A 15,880-nucleotide genomic window follows, 5' to 3' on the forward strand; every position below is an offset into this window, starting at 1 on the left:
TGGGAGGCCCAGGCTTGCCGTGGTGCCTGTTGGCTCCCTCATTTCATCGTGTTGCAGGACGAGTGAGGACCCTTAGACCAGGGGCAACCCAACTTAGATCAGCTGCAAGTTCTGGCTGCCACCGTGCGCAGGCCTTGGGTCACCAGGTCCTGTGCACACACATTGTTTTCTGTGGCCCAGCGGGAAATGCCACTGTGCTGAGACCCAGTGCGTTCCATGATTTTTTTTTCAGAGTTTCCAACACCTACTGCATTAGAAATGTCTTTTACATCAACATGAATATCTGGAAGCATGCGAAAATCTAGTTCTATGGACAAAACCATGAAAATTAAAAATTTCATGAAATAATGCTGGAGAATTACCAGGTGGTCACAATGCCTGTGAGCACAGTTCTGGACCTTGGAGTGGCTTTCCTGGGACACAGTCCCATAGGAACTCTGGCACCTGCTGCCTGCCACAGTGCTACAGCCTCTCAGGCGCAGATTCTCACGTCCCCTCCTGTCTCTCAGCCCTCCAACCTGCCTTCTCCTAGACTCTAGGGGGAGCAGAGGCCACCAGCTGGTCTGCAAGCACCCAGCTGCCCAGCTCCCTGGGCTGAGCACAGCCTCCTGTGCTATGGCCAGACCCTGCACCCACAGACCCTCTCAGCACTTGGGACTTGGCTGAGGCTCCACCCTTGCAGTACACGGTGTTGGGCTCCCTCTTTGCAGCCCTCAGAACCAGGGGATGCAAACAGGAGATGCCCGGCAGAGAGATCCGCTGAGACAGAGTGAGCCAATGGCTACGTTCCTCTCTTCCTCAGATGGAAGGTTCCGCACTGCAGCTCTGCACAGCCCCTCTGAGCAGCCTCTCAGCTGAAGCCCTTCTAGGAAGCTGACCAGCTTTGGCCTGTCCACCTGCCTCGACACCCTTCTGTGCTCATTGCTCTCCTCCCTCATGCTGGACGTGTTGGAACTCACCTCCTGAGAGAAAGTGACCACTCACCCCAGGCCCTGTGCCCCAGGCAGGCTGGCTGGGCACACCTGCCGTAAGCAAGTGTGTGAGACATTCTTGGCTGCATGCATGGGGCCACTGGGTAATCTGGAAAGGCCCAGCTGAATAATGATATGCACATCTACATACTGGTTGCCTGTGGCAATGCATTCAATGGGCAAAGTTGCAGGAACATAAAATATTGAGAATATCCACGTGTATGAAAATGAATCCATTTATTACGATGGTCAATAACATGATTCTCTAAGCAACTAAACACAGAGTGCCTTGGCCTCTGCTGTGGCACCCTGTCTGGGAATCTCCACAACCCAGTCAGGGTCCCTAGCATGCACCTCCCTCACCACCAAGTTTGCAGATCAACATCACAAAGTCAAGTGCAAGGTGATACAAAATGCAGCATCTACAGATAAATTAAAAATAAAGCCACGGTGGGACGATCACTTGCAATTTTCTTATTGCAAAAGTGAAGAAAGTTAAATCATTGATCGGCTTGGGTGGGAAACAGTGGGCTCAGACAATTACTGCTTATAAATAACTGTGCCTCAGGGGAAGCTCCTTCTTCACATAGGCTACGTCTGGGTTCTGCACATTATCTTTATTGTCATTACGATTCTCTTGTGTGTGGTGTGGGGATGAACCCAGGGCCTCCAGCGTGCTAGGTGAACACTCTCCCCCTGAACTACCTTCTCAGCCCTGAGGTTTGCATTTTAGTACAACCTTTCAAATAATTGTTAGTCAACTCTATAAAGAAAAAAGAAGTTAATCAAATGCTCTTCCATGACAGGACATAAACAGCAGGGCAATTCATTTTCTAGACATAAATTGATGAGTAAGGAGGGTCATCAATTTGCATAGCATTTAACCACCCCACATTCTCCAGCTTTCTTAGCCTGGCAGGTGATTAGAAAGATGCACCAGAAACTTCCAGCTTTTACAATGGCTAAATGGAGGGTGAACGTGCACTGCACAGGTCCGGTTGGATCATACACGTCATTTTGTTTTACTTTTTTAATCCCAACCTAAACATTATTTCCTGAGTGTTTAAGAAAAGAATAGCAACCAAAGCTTTATGGAACGGATGATTAGCATGAAGCTCAGCCTCCGAAATGTCCCTTGTATTCAATCACATTGCACATTAAGGAGCAAGAGGACAGTAAATTCGTGCTCTGTATGGATGGTAAGGTCACAACAATAAGAGCACAGAGTCAGGATGTGGCCTCGTTGGACCTTTTCACTTATTAACTTATGTTTATAATAAATTAAGTAGAAAATAAGTTTGGAAGATTGAGTTTGGAAATTATTTTTCATCTTGAAAATTTCATCTTATTTTTATTTCTTTCTCAATCTGGTAAAGTAAAGAGAATACAGGAGCCTTCATTTGAGCTTTGTCTCAGTTTCTGACTCAGCTGTTTACAAGCTGTGTGTCATGAGGGAAATAGCATGGCTTCTCTGAGCCTCTATTCACTTGGTGGTAAAAAGAATTAATAATACTCTCTTGTTGGGAATGTAAGTGCCTACCACGAAGTAAATGCTAAAATACATCTTAAAAAAAGTGGGGGGAGCAGACAAACTCCTTTCATCAGTATTACCTTAGAGAAACAATTAAGAAGACGAGGTCTGTGGGAGGTTGCGCTTCAAAGACAGTGGTGGTTATTTTTTGGCTTGTCAGTGTGGGAACAAATCCCTGGAGAAGTCAGTAGATTCTGGGGTGTGTATAATATTTGCAGAAGGATGAAGGATCAAGGAAGTGAGGAAATTCAATGTGAATTCTGGGGAAGGCTGTTAAATGGAGTTTCTGTAGAATGCTTTCCTTTGCAAGGGAGACGGTGGTCTTCCACCTTTAAAGGGAAGGCATAAGCCTTCTGTTCAGTAGGGTGCAAGTGAAGTCGCTTTGAATTAGCAGTGAGTTGAGCTCCCATTAATGATGGCTCCCACGGGCATGGGACCATCAAGGTGTCCAAAGCGTGGCACCTTAACAAGACGTAACACCGGCTTTTAAACTGAGCTCTTGCTGTTAGGTCACATCTCAAGGATTTCCTGTGTAAAGAGACACCGACAGAAATAAATTTTTGAAACGAATTTTCAAATTATCTGCACAGGAAGAGTAAAGCTCTTGGCAGTGATTTTTCACAGAACTCATGATTGAGTTCAGTTAAAATTAAGTGGAGAAAATGTGCCCTAAAAATGAAGAACAGTGGTTGGAGTTGGACCTTCCAGCGAGGTGGTGCTGGCTTGGTCTATTTCGGGGTATGGAGGAGCTCTTCTCTTCTATTAGGCAGGTGTGCTCTGCCCAGACTTCTTGTTGGGGCAGCCCTGGTGAGGGGCCATCCCTTCCGCCCACTGCAGGGTACATGGAGTCTCCAGGGCAACCTGCTCAGGGCTCCCTGAGGACCAGCGGCAGAGCCACGTGCACACGGGAGCTGCCGCCAGGGTGCGCCAGTGAGCAGCCGCCCTCCCCACCATCGCAAACTAGGGGAAGGAAAATGCGAGTGGAATCCCCTGTCTGTCACTCAAAGTCATCTCCAGGAGCTTCCGCTGCTGACTTCAATGACACAGATATAGAAAGTCTTAGTGAGATTCCCTCCTTATTCAAAATGGGGCCATATGCATTCCTTTTATAAGATGCATGACTGCAAGGATTTTAATTTGCTAAATGAGGGGCTGCTCACAATATGAGAATCATTTCAGTGCCGTATGAAAATAAAACAAGAATCGGATGGGTTAAGTAAGATGGTAGGACACTCTGAATTTTAACGTTGCCTACAGTTTTATGGGCAAAACTTTATAACACGTGTACTCACAAATACATATGATTGTTAGGTAAAAGTGAAATGTGCTTTTTTGAATACCAATGTAGGACAGTTGTATTCAATGTCTGTGCATACACGGGTATCGTGTGTGTGTCACACGTGTGTATGTGCACACGTGTGTGTCTCCACAGATGGAACCTGATATTTTCAGGGTAGTAGGCCAACTCTGTGAAATGTTAAATGAAACATTAACATAAAACATTAAAATGCATGGAAATAAAACTTTATAATGTATATAGGAATTATTTATTGAAATTTTCCTAAATCAGAAGGTAGTTTCCTTGGGTCATGCAGAGGCTTTTAGTTACACAATCAAATTATTAGAACTCTTTAATTTGCTTGTGGGTGTCCATCGAATAACACTTTTAAATTAATAAAGTCAATAACTAAAATGACAACATAAAATAAAGACCATTATTAACTTTGGCTAAACATTATGATGATGACTTGGCTGATTTAAAAAAAAATTAAATTTGCAAAATGTAAAGTAAATGTAAAGTAAATCATGTTTTAGGTCTTCTGGGCAATGACTTCCAACCATTAAAGTGGACAGTTCAAGGAAATACACGGACAGCACAGTATTAAAAAGTGTGTTTTATAAATAGCTGCAAGATAAATGTAATTCAAGTCACTGTCTTTATTTATGTTCTAAAGATACCTCATTAATATGGTATTAGTACTTCTTAGTTACAAATTGCACTTGTGTACATATGTGTATACTCTGAAAAAATGGTATGTATGTTCCTTTGGACACTTTGGTAGCAATTTGTTATTCTGTCTGTCTTGTGCGTTATCTAGTATCACTTGAGATGAGTCTACAGAAGTGATCAAAAAAAATCCAGGGTGAAATCTTAAATGATGATTATAGGCTAAAGTCTATAAATACAGTATTATTTCATATGTAACATGGCAAAAGAGGCTTAGTGGTCCAAGAAACAAAAAAATGCTATTAATATAAAGCATGATAAGATTACCAAATATAGTTAGACATTGGATCAAATACAAGTCACTTCTGAAAAATTCCTCCACGTTTATTTTAGGAAACTTTCATGAAGAAAAGTGACATTTGACTTGCCCTTTGCTTTTATTTTAATTTATGCCATCTTAGAAAGGCAGTTTTAAATCAAGAGTATAGGTACATAATTTCATTTCCTAAAAGGCTTGCATATTCTGTTCAAATTTACTCCAAAAAAAAGGAAATACACAAAATAGCTCAGTCATCAAAACCATAAACTACATTGCCTGTTAACCAAACTAGATGATCATTTTTGATCGAATGATGAGAAGGTTTTCATTATTGATTAATCCAATTTGAGAAATGCACCAATTTAGATCCAAACTCCAGACTCTGCAGGGGCCCAGGGGGAGGAGACAGGAAGGATGATGGTGTCTCTGTGAGGAGACGAGGGCCCTGAGAGAAGGCTCTAAGACAGCGAGAATGAGAGTGTGAGATAAAAATAGAAATGAGCCCTTCCACTGAAATATCCAGCTGAGATTCGAATGTTACTAGATTACGTGTAAGATCTGGAATTCTTGTGCTAGAATCCGAATGCAGGAGTCTGTCAGCTCTCATGGGGGATAATAAAGATTCTCTCTACCTGTACTCACCTCGACGTTGAGTAAAGGACTCGGGACGGTGTGATGGGAACGTAACAGTGCCTGCCACTTGTCAACAGCTTAGGTCATCCCATGTCTTCTTTAAGGTTTCTTAAGCATTTATTCTTCTCAGATCATCTTCAAAACACACTATTAGATAAGTTTCCCCCCATTTTGTAAATTAAAAGGAAAACCTGAGGTGAAGAGTAATGACACTTCTCTAGTTCAGATCGCCTATGGCCTACATAAACCCAGTGACTAACGACCTACATATTTATGACCTCAGTCCCTGGGCATCCAAATGACTCCACCAGATGCCACCAGTGGACAACCAGTTCTTGCTTCCGGATCTATAGCAAGCGTGGCACAGTTTCCCACTTCTATGATCTGATGTGGTTGGTGGCTGTCACCTCTCCAGTTTCCATCTGACCTCTTGAGCTACAGGGTCCCCTGCACTCTCACAATCACTCCTCACCATCAATTTTGATTTCTGAAGCCCTTGGGGTCAGACTTGGCTTTCCACCTGTAGCTACCCAAAGTCCCTTTCTGCTGTCACCTGATCACAGGACTTCAAGAACCTTCAGGTTGTCGCCTACACTTTTATATTTCCCGACCAGAAGTCCCTGAACAGTTTATCCATGGTCTTTCTCATGCTGAGAAAGGCAATTCCAGGTACTAATTCAAGAAACTTGGAGTTTTGTTGACTTCTGTTTTTCTTTTAAATTGATCTTCAAAGTTTTCACCTTCATTGTTTGTTTTAACATCAAAATGTGTCCATAATCCAGCTGCTTCTCGCTGACCCCACCAGTGGTTCAAGCTGCCATGATCTTCCCTGGTTACCAAGTGAAATTTTACCGATTTTCTTTCTTTTTTAAAAATTTCTATTTGTTCTAGTTAGTTATACATGACAGTACAATGACCTTGACTTATCATACATTTGAATCAGATGGAGTATAATTTCTCATTTTTCTGAGTGTACAGGTTGCAGAATCACATTGGTCATGCAGTCACGAATATACCCACAGCAATAATAATAATAATGTCTATTTCATTCTACTGTCCTTCCTTTCCCCCATCCCCTCCCCTCCCCTCCCATCACGTCTTTCTACCCAACCTGAGCTTTGACTTGCTCTTCCTTTGGCCAATCCTGATACCCAACCTAGTCTGTCAAGTACTTAAGGCTGCAGTGATTCCTCGAAAGACCTAGCACCACTGCTCTGTGCAAAGCCCTCCGATGGTCCCATCTCATTCAGAGTGAGGTTGTGACAATGGCCACCACGGGAATTCCAAACAATGGGTTCCCAGCACCTCTCTGCCCTCCTGCTCAACCACCCTCCCTGTGCATTGATGTGTCACACCACCAAGGCCTCCTGGGCACACCTGAGACCCTCGACCCACTCCCAGCCCAGCTCCTGTGCCCTCCCCGATACCTTCATCCAGATATCCATGGGACTCCTGCCTCCTTCCCTTCAGCTCTCCCACCAGAGCCACCTGACCTGAAAGGACGTCCTGAGCTTCCTCTGTCCCCATGAAAGCTCTCCTGCTGTGTCTTCACAGTCCTCCTGATTGTTAATACATAATGTGTGATATTCTTGATATTTATTTGTGTGCCGATTTTTTCTCTGTAAATTCTGAAGTATAATATAAGCAAAGTTCCTCTCTCCCTCCTTCTCTTCTCTTTTCACCCAAGCCCATTAATTATCCCTGACCCATATTATAAATTCAGTAAATAGTGCTTCCATAAATTTTGAAGAAAAATCCTTTAGACCTCTATGTTTTAAACGTTTTATTTGCAGCTTGTACCCTCTGAGTTTCTTTATCTTATGTAATACTGAACACAAGTTAACCAGTTGCTTGGAAGTGTTGTGTGGTTATGTGGTGGAAAATCCCGTGTCGTTTGGGGTGGATATATAATTAGACAATTTTTGACTCATCGTGACCTCTGTCAGAGAATTTCAGCTGCAGGTTCTGAAGATGGCTCTCCTTTCCTCTCTAACACCCACCTGTGCCATGTATTCTATTCTCCTGCAGGCTCCAAGTCCTACGCTCATCAAAAGCACACACCTAGAGGATTTTCAAATTCCATATGTGTAACTCCAAGAACTCTGACTCTCTTCTTCGCATGTTTGCAGTGCCCTGAGTGAGTGAAGCTGCTGTCAGGCCTCACATTTTGCCTGCACGTATAAGTAATTTCACCACTATGCACACACCACACACACACCCGTCGCTCTGCCTTTCTTGATGTACAGTTGCGATGAGGTATTACTTTCTATATCCACAGTGAAATGGATTGGAAAGGGCTCTGGGACCAATGTCAGAACCCAGCATTAACTTCCATTCATATATTTGTTCAACAAATATTCATTAAGTGGATGCTAAGGCAAGGACACTTTCTCAGCGTGGCAAGTAAGATAAGACTCTGCCATCCAGGGGCTTTCAGAACAAAGAAGACAGGTGCGAGTGCCCAGAGGGAGTGTCCAGTAGCAGCAGGCATTTGATCTGGTGAACAGGCTCACATTCCTGAGCCTGTCAGCGCCAGAGCTGGCGTCTCCAGGATGAGCACATTCAAGTGCTGAGCAGAGGCAGGTTCTCCAGCAGAAGTGGGTGCAGAAGGTTTCAGAGAGGGGAGGTCATGCTAGGGCGAGGACACTGCAGATGACGCTAGGGAGGGAAGGCTGTAGAAAGGGCATCATGGGTCACATGTGCCGGGCAGCGAGGGGCATTCCAAACATCTTAGTAGATGAGTGACACAACCGTATTCACCATGGAAGCAACAATCCTTTCAGAAATGGATTGAGAGAATAAAAGTTCTACAGTGTGCCTGATGGGCAACAATAGCTCTACCGCGTGTGAAAAACAAAGGGGGTCTGATCTCAGGAAGCAGATGGATTTGGGACAAGCCTCAGAGGCAGACAGGTCAGATATTAGCAAGAGACTAAATACCAGGGAGGGAGGGAAACTGGAGGGGAATAAACAGATGACAGGTCCTGGGGGGCTGAAGGGGGCAGAGGAAACTAGGGGTGGTGCCTAATGGCACCAGGGCTCTTTATGGGATGGGGAAAGAGTTCTGAGTTTGGATTACGGTGATGGTGGCTGGGGTGGAAAACACTGAACTGTACTCATTAGAGAGGAATTCCAACGTCTGTTCATCTCAGTAAAGCCACTCTCCCTCAGGAAGTCCCAAGGCTCTTAGACTCTGTGTAACTGCTGAGCGCATTTGCTGGAGACCTCAACTTGAGCAGGCGTGGAAGAGAGGTGGCTCTGAGTGCCCAGGGCTCCAATTCCTGCTCAAGGGCCAAGCCCTGGCTCAACCCCAGGGTGAAGCTTCTGGGTGCTGCCCTCTTCCAAGCCTGTTTGCATGCAAACAAAAGTCCTCCAACTACGTAAAATTAATGAAATGCTTACACTCATGATGAATTCTAGTTACTTAACTATGAAGTTTTTGCATTTTCAAGTTGACCTATGTCGCTTAGAGAAACACAAAGTTACATAAAACTGTCTATACTATTGCATAAGCAACACCCATGCATTTATTAGTATTCTGAACTTCCAAAGGCTGGTTTGAGTCAGAAAACTCATCTGTTGGTGGATATGTCTGGGGAATCGATTAGGCTACTGCACGGGTGGTTTATGAACAGCCACAGTTACCGCTGTGGTCAGTGCTTCAGAGTCAAGCATGATAATGAATGAAGCCTGTTTCTTTGGTGCTCAGCCTCCTGCAGAGGCTGTTTGGAAAGGAGGCTTGTGACGTGCAGATTCGGGAAGAGCCACCCAGGTCCCTGTGATCTGCCTGCTCCCTGGGCCGGTTCCTGACTCGCGCGGCAGACTGGGAAGGCAGGGTGACCCTGGAGCAGCAGAGTGCTGACTGAGGCAGCTGGGAGCAGAAGGATGGCATTGTGCTGAGCAGATGAGAATCGGAAATAAAAGGAGTGGGTGAGAGCAGCAGCATCCATATTCAGATCTGTTAATTTCCTTAGGGAAGGGCGGGAGTCCATTCCCACAGATGCTCTCGGCAATAAAAGATCCAACCAGAGGCCTGGGTCGTGTCACTGGGGATGGTCAGGTAAACATAACCGGTCCAGAAATGCTACTTCTGGTAGGTTGCCACCTTGGGCACTGCTTGAAGTTTCCAGGTGGCTGCAGTCCCTGCTGTCCCCCACCCCCAGTGCTATAGATAGTAGACACCATGCTTATTTGGTTGGAAAGATATAATTTGTAAACCCAAACCTCGTCCTATGTTAGATAAGCACGATGTGGACTGGTTTTTCTTCTCTGTGGTTATAAAGCTGAAGCATTTCACAGGACACAGCAGGCCTCACCCTAGATCACCCTTCTCAAGCGCAGCACGGTGGCCTCCCTCTGCTGGTCCCGAGATGCTCAGGTGTTTCCAGAGAGCAGCTTCCTCCACCTCAGCTTTGAACTTCCTCATTGTGCACCCAGGAAATGGCTGGCTGGACGTGGGAGTTGTGTTAGGGCTCTCCATCACCTCACAGTCAGGGCCAAGGGCCCCTTTCCCATCTCCAGAGCTTCCCTGCTCCTGTTTTGGTCTTTCACAGATACTTACAGGAGATGCAAGCTCAAGGCACTTCAGTAGGGGCTGCAAAAACCGGAAATGATACTCTGGAGGAGTAGATCAAACATGCACCTGCGGTAGCCAGTGTGGTGGCCTTAAGGCTCAGGCAGAGGCACCTGGGTTCCCAGGAAGGGGACCTCCTGGTTGGGACACAGGCGTGTGTCGTGCAGATGGGCAGCGACTTTAGCTGGGCCTTCAACCATCGTGACTTCTGGATGTGGAGGAGTCCATGGAGACATCTTGCCTCTTCCCTTTGTATTCATAACTTCTTTCTAATTTTGTTCTAATCTGTCAACATTCACTGTCAGGGAGGATCATGTGAACACAGGAGAGCTAGGCTTCTTGAGGTGCTGCTCTCCACAGGGTGGAGATCCTAACGAGCTATTAACTTCTAAGCCTCAGAGGTGGCTCCTTCGGGTAGAAGCACCAGGCCATAAGTAGGATTTTCTTCTGGGGTGACCTTCTCCAACGCTGTGGTGAGCCGTATCCCCCAGATCCAGGCGGGTGTGCAAGCGCCACAGGTTCGTTGCCTTCTTTGCCCCTCCGCCTCTCACTCTTAGGAATCACTAATGCCAAGTTCAGAGGCAGAAGGGCGCATTACTGTCTCCTGTCCCAACTTGAGAGCATTGATAGTGAAATCCTGATGCAGGACATGAGGACCTAGGACTCCATGGAGTCGCTCCATTGGATGGCTTCTGAATACAGAGGACAGCTGCTCCCGCCAATGTTCACATCTGCTCCCTTGTTGGTTTCCTGTATCTTTTTCTAACTTGAGTGCCTAACCCTGAAGATCCGCTCCAGTTCTGCATTTCTAATATTCTAGGGGTAAGACTTTCAGCATCACGAAAAGCGTGGAGTTAGGAGGTACACAACTTTTCTGCTTTGAAGATGTTTCTTAGTAATCTCTAAGCCTAGTTATTGTTTTTGCATACAGCGGTTGTTAACTTGTGTCTTCAGTGCTATCTTCAGAAATAAGGTGAGACTGATGGGCAGAAGCACAGGCTGGTTCCATGTATCTATAGAGTGTTCAAGAAGTCTTTGGTTCCGTCCTCTCCCGCTCACCAGACCTCGGCAGATGCTGCTGACCACCTGAGCAAGGAAGTGCTGGGGGTGCCTTTGTATGCGGATGTCCCCCTCCCCTTCAGCAAAGACCTGCAAGCTCTGTGCCAAAAAACGGCTTCTGAGCTGCTGCCTGCGGTGCCAACTGTAGGTGGTACTCGATGCCCCTTTTCAGGAAGCCTTTTCTCAGATTATCCATTGCATCTGGAAAGATGTGAAAGGTTAACAAAAAGTAGTTCAGATGATAAAAATCATTGAAATTGGGCTGTATTTCCAATTTTAGCAATTGCAAAAGCAAAATGGAACAATGAAAAAAAAATGTGTCAAATTCAAGCCAAAGTCAAATATGAGAGACTATTACAGGATGCTGGCAAATAGTGTTCCATGGAGTCTCTCTATTGGAAGGTTCACACCGACACTAAGTCTTCTTTCACTCCCTTCCTTCACTCTGTTCCCGTCATCTCTTTACGGCTAGACAGCTTTCCTAGGTCATCAGTACTGCCAGTTCTGGGAAGGCCCGGCTGGTGACTTCAGAATGTTACGACTCTAATACAGTGTGAGCCACCTGGAGACAGGTTAGGTGCTGATGGAAATCCCCTCTTTTGCTCAGGCTTTTCTACTAGGTTTCCCTATCTACTGAAGGGAGAGCAAAGACATTCAGAACAGTAATCTCCATTGCGTCATAAATATCTTTTAATTAACATCTCCCAAGAGTATGCAGGCATAGGAAGCAATACGAAGCTCATAGTTTAGGGCTATCTTGCTTTCATCCTGAAGTTGAGGCTCTGAAGCATGAGAGGACTAGCGTCTTACACCCCTCAGTTGTGGTTTCGTGTAGCATTCACAGATTTACCTTTGGACTGTCTCATCCACGTGGCCACTGCCTGTTGTACTTAGGAGGATCTAATGACTTGTCCACCCCGTCCCACTTGTCCCCCTTCATTCTGTCTTGATGGCACTGACCTGGACTAGGGTCTTGCTGCATGTTTAAAAGACAAAAGGCAGAAAAATTTGCAGTTTCTGCCATCAGGACCCCTATGGTTCCCCGACCTGCGTCTTTGGAACAGAATGGTCCCAGAGTAGAAAGGCCTGGGATTATGTTTTCAGTATTTTCAAGAAACTCAAGGAGATGATACACGGGTCAGTAATCAAAGGCTGCATCAGCAAATGGAAATATGACATTTATTTTTCACTAGATTCATAATTGATGCAACTCACACTATCTGTTTTTGCAAAAAGAAGATTGTTCCTACCTGTGTTCAGTTATAACGGCGATGATGCTCATTCGTGGAAATGCTGTTGTGCATAAGCATAAGTTCTTCACAACAGCATTCTTCTAATGGTGGGAATAATTGGTAGAAAATGTCAGTGGTGACAACGTAGAGCCCAGGAGCTCCATGCAAACTTCCAGTTCAGAGGTTTTGCTTCTCATCAGCCTAGCCAATGGATTCCATATCGGGACATTTGTTTACACCCTAATGTTTTTGTGGTGATTGTGACCGGTAAATGTGAGGTGCTCCATAAAGGGTGTTGTGTCACTTGTAGCTCCATGTTTACTTACCACGCCAGCCTACCAGGTGCAGCAGTCCTGTGTGAAGACTCTGGCCTGACCGCAGCTTATTAGCTAGTGCTGAGAGACCACAGAGTCCACACAGCATACCCCAGAACGGGAGTCTCTCCCGCCATCAGAGTGACCATAGAGATATGGGATGCATCCATCACTCGGGAGGTGTAGCTTCTTCAATGATGTAATTCTGTGTTTTGACTTTATGACATTACATTTGGGATATTTCTTCATATATTTTTTCTCTGGGAATTTTATTTGAAAGTTATTCCACCACCAAATGCCTTTTTTTTTTTTTTGGTCCTAGGGATAGAACCCAGGTAGACTTTACCACTGAGCCACATCCCCAGCCCTTTGTCTTTCTCGTTCTGAAGCAGGGTCTCACTAAGTTGCAGAGGCTGATCTTGACTTTGAGATCCTCCTGCCTCATCATCCAGAGTCGCTGGGACCTCAGGTGTGTCCCACCGTGCCCAGCTGAATACCTTATCACTGCACCTTCATCCAACGTTGGCCGGCTGATTCATCCTGTGAGTCCTGGCACTTGACTTGCTAAGCCTCCTGCACTGTGCAGAGAGACAGGGACACAAGTAGAAGGAGCTGTGTTCTTTGCACTTCAGAGGCTTATAATCATGTGGCCAGCAGAGAAGCACCAGGTTGTAACTGGATTGGAGCACAGCTTCCTCCTCCACTGGGCTGTACCACAGTGTGACATCGCCTCCTCCTCCACTGGGCTGTACCACAGTGTGACATCGCCTCCTCCTCCACTGGGCTGTACCACAGTGTGACATTTTAGTGGGGCCCTCACCACCTTCTAAACACTATTTGATATTTTATTGTTTAATTATGTTTCAGAATGATCATGTAACTGATGTTACTATCCCAATTCAATAAGGAAGCTGAGGCTTAGAGAAGTTAATATCTTGTCCAACTCACAGTGATAACTGGCTGTGTGGTCAAATGAAACTGTGGTTTGCATCTGCAGCATTCTGAGGCATGGTCATCTTGTTGAGTGACGCCATATTCACAGCTCTGAAGAAACCAAAGCATCAGTGGTCCGAGGGAAGGAAATCCATTCTGACCAGGGGAGATTTTGTAGTAACTCATTGTGGGTCATTTCATGGGTTACGAAGTTTTCCACACACATTCTCCCTCCAGCCTCATTAGTATCATGTGGACTGTTAGCATCACCTTCATCTTAAGGTGCGGTTGGTGAGGCTCAGAGAGGCGGCTGACTCGCTCGGGTTGCCAGGGAGTTGGGCGGGGCTGGGCATGAGCTTAGGTCTTTGGTGCATACTTTGTGCATACTGTGAAAGAAGAAGGACTATCAGAGGTGGCAGAGAAAACACAAGCTATGACTAGGGACAAGTGGGAAGCCATGAGTGGGGTGAGGGAGCTGCTCAACAGCCCTGAGACGCACAGCTGTGGTATCTCCTTGGGTTCCAGGTAGTGGTGAGCTGAGCCTCCCCAATGGGTGGGGCGCACTGAGGAGCAAAGCAGCAGCTGTAGAGCCAGGAGCTGCGTGGGCTAGCAGGACGGAGCACCCAGCGCCACAGTGCGTGTCCCAACTGCACACACCACAGGAGCGTCAATGAGAGGTGCAGGAGATGGCTTTTTGCCCCCAGATGCCAGTACTAAGCAGGCAACTGTGTGGCGCATTTCCCACTATGCAAAGATCAACCACATTAAGAAAACTTTAAAGATAAACATTTAATTAGAGATGTTTAAGTCCATTGTTTGTGGTTTTCCTTGCAATGATCAAAACATTTTTTGAGGATAGCAGTGTCTGTAAATGAGAACTCAACATAAAAGATGGCGTTGGGTTTGGAGTTTGTGAGAGGAGAGGACTCTGAGTACCAAGGAAGCTGAGGGGGAAGGCTCCTGGCCACTGGGTACCCAACAGAAATCAGCACTCAGCTCACTCTGAGGCTGCGGCTTGTGTGTGCTCCTAGTCCCTGTCTGGAAGGAGGAACAGCACCCCAAAAGGGAAGAAGTCACATTACTCCTTAGTATTTTTAGGGTTGCTCAGTGCTTCTGGAGTTCTGTTTCCAAAGTCACTGGCCACTCGTTGCGGAATCAGAGGTGAGACGTGTGACACGCAGAGCCGAATCTGCTCTGCTGCGAGGGCACTCGGTGCCCCTCTGGCTGTCCCTAGGTCAGCTCGGGTGTTGCTCATCCTTGTCTCTTCTGGTGGCAGTCAATAAGTGGGTGAATGAACACCTAAATAACGTGGGGTGGAAGTAAGATGGTGTCATGAAGGGGAGGTTGATGTTTTAAGAGAGAATCATGAGTTTCCTTTCTTGGCCTTGATGAGGGACAGGGGTGCTGTTTTAATGACAGCACCAGCTCTGGAAGGAGCCGTAGCACTGAAGGAGGGAAACTGAGGCAGCGGTGTGAAGGGGAAGGTGGGAATCGGCAGCAGACAGTCAGAAATCTGGTTCCTGGAGGCTGCAATGACACCCAGGTGGAACATTGAGAAAGAAAAAATCGTCTGCAGTAATTGCTAGAAAAAATGATTACGAATTGTTTAATTCTTACAAAAATGGTATCTTGTGTACACTAAACAATTTATAATTAATGGAAGCATAAAGCTTAATCGTGGACACCAGGAAAGAGAACTTATGAAGAGCTGGCAGAGGGAGAGCGGCACCCTCAGGTGGAACCCTGTTTTGAGAGAGCTGCAGTCTGTTGAGTCTGGGCGTGGGAGGGAGGTTGGCTCACGAGCTGTGGGTTCTAGGTGGCCGTTTTAGAGGAAGGATGTAAGGAAGCCCCCTTAGAGATCAAAGCCCTCTGATGAATGCTTTTCCTACTACCACAGAGAGCAATAGATCACAACAAGAACAGATGCATGTGCTGATGGCTTATGGTCGTAGTCTCAGCATGTACCCCTGCCCACAGTAGGCAGGACACCAGGGTAAAGTGACAAGCCAGCATGACCTCATCTGTGTGGCACCTCCATTTGGAGACTCTCTTGCTTTCTCTCCCTGATTTGAACTGTTTGGTCGCCACAGCTACTTACACAGTAGACCACTTATCCACAGCTTCACTTCCCAAGGTTAGTTACCTATAGTCAAATAATGTCATAGAGTATCCCAGAAATTAACAATTTGGACGTTTTCAATTGCTTGTCCTTCTGAGTAGCAACATGTTATACTGCTTGGCTTTCCAAGTAGCACCAGGAAATATTGTGCCACCCCCTCCCCAGTTCCAACCTTCTCAGGATGTGAATCATCTCTTTTTGCAGAGTATGCACCATGTATATGCTACCTGCCAGTTAGTCACTTAATA

The 15,880-nt window shown here is 45.9% G+C and overlaps 1 pseudogene across 1 annotated transcript in view; it reads right to left on the bottom strand.

Moving 5' to 3' along the window:
- Positions 1 to 10,175, bottom strand: part of LOC308648169 (mortality factor 4-like protein 1) — a 30,929-nt pseudogene extending 20,754 nt beyond the window's left edge. The window contains exons 1-2 of the transcript XR_014024410.1: positions 10,089 to 10,175; positions 9,729 to 9,996 (exon numbers count right to left, since the gene is read on the bottom strand). The product of XR_014024410.1 is annotated as a mortality factor 4-like protein 1 (transcript). The remainder of the gene's footprint in view (positions 1 to 9,728; positions 9,997 to 10,088) is intronic.
- Between the last annotated feature and the right edge of the window lie 5,705 nt (positions 10,176 to 15,880).

Source organism: Spermophilus citellus, assembly GCF_964194105.1.
Source record: "Spermophilus citellus genome assembly, chromosome: 4".
Taxonomy (NCBI): Eukaryota; Metazoa; Chordata; class Mammalia; order Rodentia; family Sciuridae; genus Spermophilus; species Spermophilus citellus.